This window comes from Musca autumnalis, unplaced genomic scaffold (genome assembly GCF_047663935.1).
Source record: "Musca autumnalis isolate F117 unplaced genomic scaffold, ASM4766393v1 scaffold_2, whole genome shotgun sequence".
Lineage (NCBI taxonomy): Eukaryota > Metazoa > Arthropoda > Insecta > Diptera > Muscidae > Musca > Musca autumnalis.
Genome location: NW_027411755.1, coordinates 113,745,580 through 113,757,986, shown reverse-complemented (window position 1 = coordinate 113,757,986; position 12,407 = coordinate 113,745,580).

Below are 12,407 nucleotides of genomic sequence, written 5' to 3'. Positions count from 1 at the left end.
TACTAAAAATTTAAAAATCATTTTGTACGTGATATTTTTTATCGAATCATCTTATATATGTAAGATTTTATCTAATCTTAAATAAAAACTCATCAAAATATGATACAGGGATAAAGGGGCGAGGCAAAAGTTTTGATTTTTTTCGATTCGATGGTCTTTGCAACAGTTTTTCAATTTTATTGTCAAAAGCTAAATTTTCACCTAACCTACTCACATTCTCTATTTATTTGACTGTTGTCTAGGAATTCAGCACATTAACATTGCTAAAATATAAAACATCACTATAAAACGTTTAGAGGGTATCTGACCTACGTCTCTTCAAGTAAACTAAAATAAAAATTATAGCAAAGCCAGCACCAGCAGCATCTTAGAAGACGAAACTTTAAGGCGAGCACAATGCATCAAAATCAACATCATCAACTTTTAGTCGACTTCATCAAAAACATATTAGGTTTCAAATTAAACAACAACAGGTAAAAGAAACGAGTCCAACACAGTCCAAACAATGCGAAGTTCGACCAAAGTAAGCACAAGCCTCATGAGGCCACAGAATGTGGTGTACCATGCCAAAGAGAAACACACTAAAGGGACAAACAAATCGACCATATGAAACCAAAGAAATCGTTAGGTTTACTCGTTGACCAAGACGGGGAGAATGAGGAAGAAAACAGTAAATGCCAAGACAAAAAGGTAAAACAAAAGACCCACAACAAAAGAACAAGAGGCAAGAAAGCAACTACAATATGATGGCACAGAACAACATTACTGCGTTCAAGGAAGTTGCAATATAAGGAAGTGCCATATGAACGAAAGATGGATGGATGGATAGGTGGATGTATGTATATTTGTTATATGTGTGAATGTCTTAAATGGTCAATATTAAACTTAAGGTACATACGTACCATATGGAGGTACTACCATGCAACAAGGCTAACCAATGACGGACATCAAATGTTACTACAGACCAGCAGTTTACCAAGTGCTGGAAAACATGCACATATGCAGGTATGTGTGTATGTATCTTTGTAAATTGTTCAACATGGACTAACTTAAAAGACGTTGTGGTCACAAGACAAAGGGAGCAATGCTCGCTAATGGCAAAGATGCTGCAGTAAATTTAAGAAACCGCAAGAGATATTTAAGAGCTTTCACTCAGCAAGATGCCCATGCGACAAAGGTACACACGAACGTTGTTGAAAATCAGAATGAACATAGAAGAAAAAAGAACAATGTTTATAGCACTGATGGACAGCCAGTGTCAGTCACTATTTAGACACAATCTGCCTGCAGTAATCACACAAATACATGCATATATAAAAAGGTGACCATATGTGTCACAATAAAGTAAAACTGTATTTCTACTGATATTTAATTAACAAATCTAATCCAAGGTCTAGTTACTTGTCAAAATACATCTGAGTTTCGATAACAACAGTGTAAAAACTCTTAAATTTCTTGGCAAAATTAGTCTTATTGTCCAACCTAATGTAGCCCTTTTCTAAACCATTTTTTTAAGTTTCTAAATCCGAACATTTTCCAATAGTTTTTGTATGCTGCTAACGTACAATACTTAATTAGAGTTATACAAACATGGTCACCTCATTCATTGAAAGTGCAACGAACATCAGTAACAACAACAAATGACCTATACGTCGTTAAGAGTTTTTTTGCCGTTTACTTAACTTTTTTTGCATTTAGTCTTGAGGAGTCTGTCCAGAAGTCCGTAGAATTTTAAGGGATTGAAGATGTGCATGTGTGTTGATTGTTATTGTTTGGATTACATTTGGACATTAATTACAGGTTGGGGTTTACGAACTTAACCTCTACAATGATATTAAACTTGCAACATTTGTATGACGACACAGTAGGTTGAAATGGAATTTACATTATGGAAATAATCATCGGTGACATGACACCATGACACTAATTTATTCTGGGCGCCTTTAATGCCAAAATCGGAAAGGAGAATATCATTGGCACAACGGTCGAGAAATTCAATATCCACAGTGAAACGTGTGACAATAGAATGAGACATTTATCTGGCCTTAAGTTCGGCCTGGCCGAACTTATGAAATCATGAAATATTCTGAACAAATATTGAATTATGAGTTTTCTTTCTATTACCAAAGTACAAATGCCCGCAATTCTAGATGAAGAAGTTCTTTTCAACTGGGAACCCCTAATACCTAATTTTATCTAAAATTTTGAAAGTACATGAAATCTGGAGGCAAGGGCGTAGCCAGGATCAAATCTAGGGGGGCAACTTATTTTTTTTTTGTGATGTGTATAGTTTTTACATACAAAATTTTAAACCCTTTATTTAGGTACGTAGCTTATGAAAAACAAGTAAAAAGCTTCCACCATAAAATATTCTGAATTTATGTGGAATATTTAGTTTTCTTTCCGTTATGAAAGTTCTGTTGGCCACGATTTTAGGTGAATTGCGTAAACCAATTACTTGAAATTTGGCAGTATCGTTGTTTAGGGGTATACGGAGAAGTGGTTTGATCACTACGAACACTTAATGCTAAATTTCACCCAATTTAGAGAGAAAATGTAAATAAAAATAAAAATTTTGAATGGGAGGTACCTGAAGGACTATATCCGACTTTATGAAATATTGTAATACGATTTGCAAATTTTGGACCAAATCCATTGCTCCCTTCGAGAGTTTTCGTTTACATGGCATTGGATGCACATCATCTTGTGGTTCCAGCATAGTAATTTCTTAACAGATACATATAGCATACCAAGAATATGTTAATAATATGTAATTTAACGTACACACGAATTCGAATAAAACGACATTGTTTATAAGGTAATGTCGTTATTCAAAAAACGATTTGAATCGAAACACCCTAAGAATGCGTGATGTCTCTGTTTATCTGTTTAACCCATTTCGTCGTAATTGGTGTTCGATTATTCGAACAGTAAACAAATTTTGTGGATGAAAAAGGTAAAATTTTAAACAACTTTTAGTATGTATTAAGTCAGCGAATAAAAAAATTATTCTCTTGAAAACTTACCCTCCTCCTCGATGGTAGGGGTGCATTTTCGATATGATAATGCAGCTAAACCCCTGAAAAATCGGGCGGTACCGTTCTATGAGGGGTAATCCAAAACTTGAACCAGCACTGACACATTTCCGGGGGAAAGTTTTGTAGGCCCAAAGAAGACTCTATACTACTCTTTAATCATTTTTTCGTTCACCCTGGTCCATACTTTGCACATCGTAATATTTCTACGCGACATAGATCGTCCAAACATACTTTACATTTTGACATCACAAACAATTAAGAGGCGGTCTCATTTGTATTGAAAGTAGTACCAAAATAGTTCTAATCGAGCTACCGCCTCAAAAACTTAAACATAGTTTTACAACGAGGCAAGATGATAGAAAAAATTTGAGTGGATGTAGGTCCACATTTAGGTATAGCCTCCTTATAAAGGTATTGCCCGATTTTTGGTATTTTGATGAATTTAGACACAATTTCCAATTGATTTGGTTGAAATTTCGCATTTTGAGTTCTCAGTAAACAAAATACATCCTCGCAGAAAATGTTCAATATATGTCCACGTTTAGGTATAGCCCCCATATAAAGGCGTATTTTTTAAAAAATATGGAGTCTCCCAAATACACCCAGCATTAGTACAACTCAACATAAATTTATAATACTAATATAAAGTACCAGAAAATTTAGTTACAAAGAATTTATTTTTAAGGTAGTTAGAAAACTGTGTATAAATATCTTTTTGCGTAAAAACATTGTCAATGCTATCAACTATAAGTTTAAATCTGGAAATTGTACATTTACCTCTTTATTTTTTTATAATTTCACTTATAGGCTGCGAATGTTTTTAACTTTTTCGACTTTATTAATGCGTTACAAACGGAAAAATATACCCTCCATTCTATGGTGGAGGGTATAAAAATTGGATAATAATAATAATAATAATAATAATAATTTTTTTTTGCGGGTTGAGATGGGAAAATGCTTTACGCATTTGACGATGTCGTCACAGTCGCCTTATGCCGGACTCCATGTGTACCGGCTAAAAACCCACCTCCTTTCACCCCGGGGATATTAAACCACCTCGGCACCGCTTTCGCATTACTTCGAGGTGGATCCCCTGATCGATGTTTGTGTTAGCCAAATCTCCTACGATATACGCCTGCGTCCAGGCCCCGCTTTCCTTTATCCTCTCGCGTCAAGGTCTTTCTTCTTTTCACGCAGCACGTGTTCTGCGTAAGCTCTTATCACCTCCCAGTTTCTTTCATTTTCCACCATCTTATCAATGACGTTTGCGCAAGTGAAGGAGCCAATCTCAGCTTCTAGCATATTACGTCTGTTTACCCAGCGTGCACAGTGGAAGAAAGTGTGTTCGGCATTATCAAAAATTTCTTCCTCTTCGTAAATGCAATATGGTGAGCTGCATTTCCCCATGTGGTGCAAGTACTTTCGAAAGTACCCGTGTCCGGAGAGCATCTGAGTAAGGTAATAATTTACCTCTCCTTGCTTTCTGTTGTGCCACTTTTGGACTTCTGGGATAAGTTTGTGTGTCCATCTGCCTTTGGTATCGTTTGCCCATCGGTTTTGCCAAGTCTGCATTGTTCTTGTCTTATCATTGACATCGGCTCGGAGTAGACTGCACTATGCGATCTGATCGTAAATGCTTTTCTTCGTTCCATTGCCTGTAAATCTATAGGAATCATACCTGCTATGACAAGAATTGCTTCAGAGGATACTGTGCGATACGCCGACGTCACTCGGAGCGCAGCTGTTCTTTGAACGGACAGTAGTTTTTTTGCTCGACTCTGCTTTTTCAGCGTTGGTGCCCAGATTTCTGAGTCGTAGAGAAGTATGTTGCTTATCACTTCCATTATTATTTTTCTCCTGCTAGGCAGTGGGCCGCCAATGTTTGCCATCAGTCTACTGAGTTGGGCAGTTATTTTGGTCGCCTTTGTAGTCGAGTACTCGATCTGTTTGGAGAATGTGAGTTTTGTGTCCAGATTCATTCCTAAGTATTTTAGCCATGGCTAAGAATGTAATGTTAGATCTCCCAAATCAATTTCAATGCTTGTGTTGATGTGTCGCTTTGTAAGTAGTAGGACCTCGGTTTTCTGCATCGCCAGCTCTAGGCCGTGAGCGTCTAGCCAGCTTTTAGTGCGGATCATTGTTTGCCGAAGCTTTCGTTGCGCTTCTTCAGGGCTTCTCGCTTTGATCACCGCCGCAATGTCGTCGGCGTATCCCACGAGGAAGGTGTCATCTGGCATCTCTATTTTTAAAATTTCGTCATACGTCGCATTCCACATATCCGGCCCAAGTATAGACCCTTGTGCTGCTCCTGAGGTAATTTGCACCGTTTTCGTACCTTGATTCGTTTCATAAATTAGCATGCGGTTTCTGAGGTAGTCTCTTATAATGTTCATAAGATATTTCGGAACATTGAAGATTTTGTGCAACGTTTCTAATACGCCAACCCATCGCAAGCTGTTAAAAGCATTTTTGACTTCTAACGTTGCTAGCAAAATGATCGGTCTTGAGTAGTGATTGGCTTGTTGTGCACTTTCTACAGTAAGTATGACTTCATCTAGAGCACCAATAGTAGACTTTCCGGGGCGAAATCCATACTGCCTTCTGGAGAGCCCTCCTGCCGCGTTTATTGCGTCTCCGAGTCTTGGTTTTATCAATCTTTCTAACAATTTACCGGCTGTATCCAATATACATAGTGGCCTATATGATGATGCAGATGTAGGATCATCCTTCCCCTTGCTTATTAAAACCAATTTTTGTATTTTCCACGTGTCTGGGAATATACCCTCAGTTAAGCACTTATTATACATAGTGAGTAACGCTTCCGGACACGATAGCGCTATCTCCTTTAAGACCTCAGCTGGTATACCATCGTGGCCAGGTGCTTTCTTATTTTTGAGGCTGCGAGCGGCTGTTTGTAATTCTTCGGTGGAGAAAAGTGGAATGTTTGCGATGTGTTCTGCTTCCGTTTGATCGCGTAGGGTGTCATGTTGTGGGAATAACGTGCTTACTATATTTTGCATTACGTCTTCATCCATCTTGTCGACCGAGCTTCTTCCTCCAAGCTTTTTCATGGCGATCTTATAGCCTAGGCCCCACGGGTTTCTGTTAATATCCATTCTAAGTTCTTCCCACTTGTCCTTTTTGCTTTTGTTTATACATTTCTGTAGTTGTTTCTTTGCCTCTTTATACGTCTGGTGTTCTGCTTCAGCTTCACCTCTTCGTTTTGCTCTAGTGTATATTCTCCTTGTCTTAATACAGTTTCGCCTGGATTCAGCAATCGAAGAGTTCCACCAGTATACTTCCTTCCGAGTTTGTGCTGCGTTTGTTTTGGGCATTGCTTTATTACAGATAACTTTAATCGTATGCATTACATAGTCCACTGTTAGTTTGGCATCTAGTGTAGATGGGATTTCCTCTAGCGTCCTGTGTGACTCCCTGAGGAGAATGGATCGGTTAAGTTTGTTGACATTCCATCTACGAAAGGTAGTGCAGGTGTTCGCATTCTGCGAGTTCGTGTCTGCCTCCAGACTAAAAGATATGTATTCGTGGTCACTGGCTGTGTAAGTATCTAAGACTTTCCACTCTCTAATTTTACTAAGCAGATTCTCAGAGGCGAATGTAACGTCTGGAATGGTTCCCTCACATCCTGGGCGTTTGAAGGTAGCTTTGTTCCCCGTGTTTATAATTATCATTCCTAATCGTGCGACCATGTCTACTACGCGTTTCCTCTTGAATCGGTTCTTGGCATTCCCCATTCGAATGCTCTGGAATTGAAATCGCCAGCTATGATCATATCTCTACACTCAATCGAGTCTAGTTTCTCTTGAAATGTATCAATATTGTCAGTAGGGGTGAGATAACAGCTTATTATGGTCACATCTGCAAGTTGTACCCACGTATATCCGTTTCCTTTTCCGCTGGATTTTATGACATACTTATTGTTTGGGATCCATATTGCTGCAGTTTTAGAGTCGTCCTCGAACCATTTACCGCTATATGTTTTTGCATATTGTTCGCTTATAATGATTATTTCTGCGTCTGTTTCTTGTACTATCTTTGGCAGCAATGAGTGTGCTACTTTTCCTCTGTGCATGTTGCCTTGAAGGAATCTCATTGAGTTTTGTTTGTTTGGGGTCTGCATTTACGTGACCCAGGCATGTGATTTGTTGGTCTATTCTCCTTCTCCGAACAAATGCAGCATTTTACAGGGTTTGAGCAATCTTTCATTTTGTGGCCCGTCTGCCCGCATCTTCTACAAATATCCATTGTTTTCCTATCTGGGCCTTCACAGTCCCACTGCATGTGCCCTGCACTGAAGCATTTGTAACAGCGTTTTATATCCTTTCGGTATTTAAGTCGGCAGTATCCTAGCCCAATACAAATTCGTCTTTCTAGAAGCAGAGTGTTTGCATCTTCCGAAGGTAAGGCTACGAATGCTCTTTTCTGTTCGCGGCTATTTGTTGAGGTTAGTTTAACATCTATGTCTGCTTTTGCGGTTTTTGTCACCTTGTAGACGGCTTCAAGTACTTCCTCTTCTGTGGAAAGTGCATCAAGATCTTGAAGTTCAATTGTCTTTTGACTTTCTGCTTTGCACTAATGCTTCATCTTTTAGTGAGCCCGCAATTGTCTCGCGGAATTCATCTTTGTTTCCTCCTTTTCCCATTACTAGGAGGATCGATCCAGTTTTCGTCTTGCGGACCGTTTGAACTTCCACTTTGGTCTTTTCGGGATCCACCTTTTCCCGTAGTCTTCGGAGTACGTCGGAATAACTATGTCCATCTCGGGGCTTAATAACGACTGCGTCTAGTCGTTGTTTTGGCCTCTTAGGGCGTTGTCTTCTTTTTCTGGGGACAGTTTCCCATTCGTGAGAATTCTTCGCGTGGGCATTTGTGGGCGCTAGATCGGAGGGGGAACTAACTGCCTTCTGTTTTTGCTTTTTCTCCGGATTTGTTTCGACAGGGCTTGAAGCGCTACGCTTCGCTTTTTGCGTTGCTTGAGGCACTTGTTTTTTCAACATCCCCTTGTTGGTGCTTGCTGCTCTTTCTTCTTCAGCTTATTTCCAGTTTCTTCTATAGTCTGTTATTACATCTAGCAGTTCCTCTAGCACAGTAACACCAGTTTGAACATCTCTGCTGATGTTGCGTTGCTTACTAAAAACAGCTTTCATTTTTCGGAGCACGTTTTTACACTTCGTGAGGGCTTCCTCTTCCGATATTCTCATTTTAAGAATGAATTCTTCTTTGGGAGAATTATAGACCGATGGTTCTCTCTCTCTCTATGTGGGTTTGTGGAGTTTCTGTAACACTTGGTGTTTGTGTTGTTTCTTCTTCTGTGCTGGCTGGTGGAACGTTCACCGGGGTTCTTTTAGTTTTTGAACTCATGCGGAAAGCGTTTTCTCCATCTTCAGTGGTTTTGGGGGTTTCATTATTAAACATCAGGTGAGTGGGTCCCAACTCAGAGCCGTTATCCTTACTCGTTATGCAGTTGTCCTTCTTTGCGAGCAGTGAGGTCCTCGCGAGGGTTGACACAAGGCCTTATGAGCACTTGTGTTCAGAGCCAGGTCGGACACGAATCAGGATTAAATCAACTGAACCTACAAGGCCAATTTAATGACGACGAAAATAAGGAGCGTTCTCTGAGTCCTAGCCAAGGTTTTATTGGGACGGAAGACAGACACGACATTAGCCTGAAAGCCATTTCGATGAGATGTCACTCTCATTTACTGAGGTAACAGAATGCCGCGTCTGCCAGCTCGAAGCAATCTTGTCGCAAAAGTATCCAGATCGTATTCCATGTTCGTAGCGATGTCGTCAGCGTGCCGTTGTTTGATTGGGGGAACCACGGAGGCATCACTCTCCTGATTGCTCTATCATTAGAGCACCCCTGTGGGTGAAGGCTTATGTAGATGGCGGCTTCCATTCGCCATGTCGTGAGAAGCTTTATCGGACGTTGATGTCTTTTTGTGACATATCCTCGGCTTTCACGCTCAATGGTCTGGGACTGCTTATTTAATTCGCAGCTAACCTACATATATGCAGGCCGTTCAGTTATCCGCCGCCGACTGACCCACCTAGTAGCTCTGAGCTTGGAGCCCTAGGATAATAATAATAATAATAATAATAATAATAATTGTTGCAAAAACATCCCAGACATCCCATATCAATGAGTGCACCCCGATTCATATTGGCTCATTGATATGGGACCTACTGTTTATCGCCGAGTCCGAACGACGTGTCTTAGGACACCATTTGTAGAGAAGTTTTAAATTACAAATTGCATATCTCATGTATTTTTCAACAGAATTCAAAGTTTACTTACAAATAATAAATTATGTTTGGTATCTTCTAAGCAGCCTAGAGCAGGGGCTGGATTCTCGTTCTATGAAAATTTGAAATGAAAAATATTTACCTTATAAAATTTTTCATTTGACATTTATTTCTTTTATAAAACGTTTCATTTCAAATTTTCACAGAACAAGAATTGAGCCCCAGGAGTAAAATCATGTTCCTATTTTTAATGCGTTTTTACACTACTATGACTATAACACAAACATTTGTTAACCGTTTTTAAACAAATATAGCTTATTCGAAAGATATTAGTCGTCCATTTGCGGTTATTAAATTTAAAAAATGGTATATCAGAACAACAGCAGTTTTTTTATAATTTTTCAAACTTTTTTGACGGCTCTAGGGGGGGGGGCAGCTGCCCCCCCTCCTGCCCATACCTGGCTACCCCCATGTCTGGAGATGCCGTTATTTGCTATTCATGGGGGCTACGCCACAACGTGGGTCTATGTCCACAAGTTTTAGCGGAGAAGTTTGTTCACCACTCGGAATCGTAAATGCCAAAGTACAGTCAATTGAGGCCGCAATATACCGAATTACTTCAACTCTGGTGGTACCGCTATATGCCATATCACAGCTAATTCCGTCTCAAATTGTTGCTGAAACTTCAAAATACCTCAAATGGGGCTGCACAGTTCTGTGGGTGTTATTCACAAACATGAACCTATGTCCACAGTTTTTGGAAGATACGTTTTTTGACCACTGAGAACCCCAAATGCCAAACTATAACAAATTCGATGTGGGAATGTAGTTATAAACGCCGAAATACCCGAAATCAGTTGGTACCTACATATGTACAAAATTTTTGGTACATAAGTTTGTAACCTTTAGGAACCCTAAATACCATATTATAGCTAATTCGGTCAGAAAATGTGGCTAATAACACCAAAATACCTCAAATCGGGCGGTACCGTTATATGGGGGCCTATTTTCACCATTTTTGGTACATAAGTTTTGTGCGTCAAGGTTTCGATGGAGCGAACAAGTGAAATACGACATCAGATAACTCCATATCCCAGATTGGGAAAATAAAGTTAAAAACAGAGAGGAATTGAGATCTTTTCTTAGTTCGGCTTATGGAACAAATGTTCTGTAATGAGCCACCTAAGTATGTAACTTTTGTGACCTCTATGACAAATTATAGCTTAATTTCTTCTGAAAATGTGGCTAAAACCGCCTAGATACCTCAAATCGGTCTGTACCGTTACATGAGACCTATATTAAAACGTGGACCGATATATCGCATCATCGAACTTGACTTGTCGGCAAACAACTGGGCCACCTTGCCAAAATTTCAGCGTCCTATATCTATTTTTGAATGCTAGTGATGAATGCTAGAGTGATTATAACAGGCGGATGGACAGACGGACTTGCATAGATTGTCTCAAAATGTTATCCTGATCAAGAATATATGAAGATTTCTGAGTGAAATCGGACACTTTTTCAAAAGTGGTTTTTGATTACCTTTATTGTTTGCTGTGGCGATGCTTCTCCTCATCAGCAAAATATATAAGTACTATCGAAATGCCCGCTACTTCGTATGCGGAAAAGGAATAACATACAAACAAACAATATTTAATATAGTGAACACTGCAAATTTTGATGAACTAATACCTTTTTGAATTGATATTAAATTTTATTTAAGTACTGTTCGTACACCTTTTGTTCGAATTTCAAAAAATACCTTATTGCACCTCTACACTTCAACAGCGGCCTACATTTTAATTTCCAGTCAATGTTTTATTAGAACGGTATGGGTATTTTGAAAGTTTTATCCACAATTTTTATCCCCATTTTCCAACCGTATTTTGGAATTTGTGATATCAAAATGTAGAAAACCTTTATTCAAAAGATTTTACCCTATGTAACACTTAATTTTTGAGACATTTTATTTTAAGCCTTTTCATTCTCAGGTTGTAAAAATTTTCTTGTAAAACATTAGCCGCATAGATCTACCTTTTCAAATGAACTTACTATAACGTTCAGAATAGACAACAACAATAAAAACAAATTTTGTTCCGATTTCAGTACATTATTTAGAAACCGAATTCGTGTCAACATGAAAACAATAGTGCACTATTCAGTACAATTTTCAAAATCCAGGACCTTAGCTCAAATTTTGCAGTTTTAGCTCTACTTGTTCACCCAATTCCAATGGTATTACATGTAGAAACCTTTCATACATGTAAAGGCGGATTTTAATAAACATTCTGATACAATCTTAATAGTGATTCTCATAACAAATTTTATTTATCGATTCACTCAATACCAGTGCTTCAATATTTAATATTATTTAATAATTCTAGTACACATATTGTACGACTACAACTAACAATGAACCTAACAAATAAATAATAAATTTTGTACTTTTTTGTACTCATTGCTACACCCAACGTCAAATTTAATACCATTTAGTACATTTGTTATTTCTTAATAATCTCTTTGGTCAATTTTGGATTTGCCAGGTCTAAAGCCGTGTAGAAAACGTCCAATTATTTCGCTGACCGTGGGCTCTAGTCGTTTACACAATATCACTGACACTCTTTTATAAGCAATGGGGAGCTGACTTGTGTCCCTATAGTTAGAGCACACAGTCTTATCTCCTTCTTGTGGACGAAATACAGTCGGGTAGGCGTTTTTCCTGGTAGATACACCTTATCAGCGTGTCGCCTCCGGGTTTGAATAGTTCGCATGGAAAGCCATCAGCTCCCGACGCCTTATTATTCTTAAGCCAGTTTATTACTGTATTCACTTCATGTTGGTCGGGCGGTATATTCTGGGATTGGATCTGTGGTATCTTCGTCTCCTTCGTTATGGGATACCAACAGTTTGGAAAAATTCTCTTCGATCGTATATCCAACACGCTCGATGAATGTCTTCCATCTATCACATCTTGATCAATTCGATTTCTTGTTTTTCTGGCCTGGAGACAGCCAGTTGCTCGTATGAATGTCGACATTTTTAAATTTAGTACTGCTAACTACCATGTTTTTGATGCTGCGAAATCTATCAGCCTCACTTAATA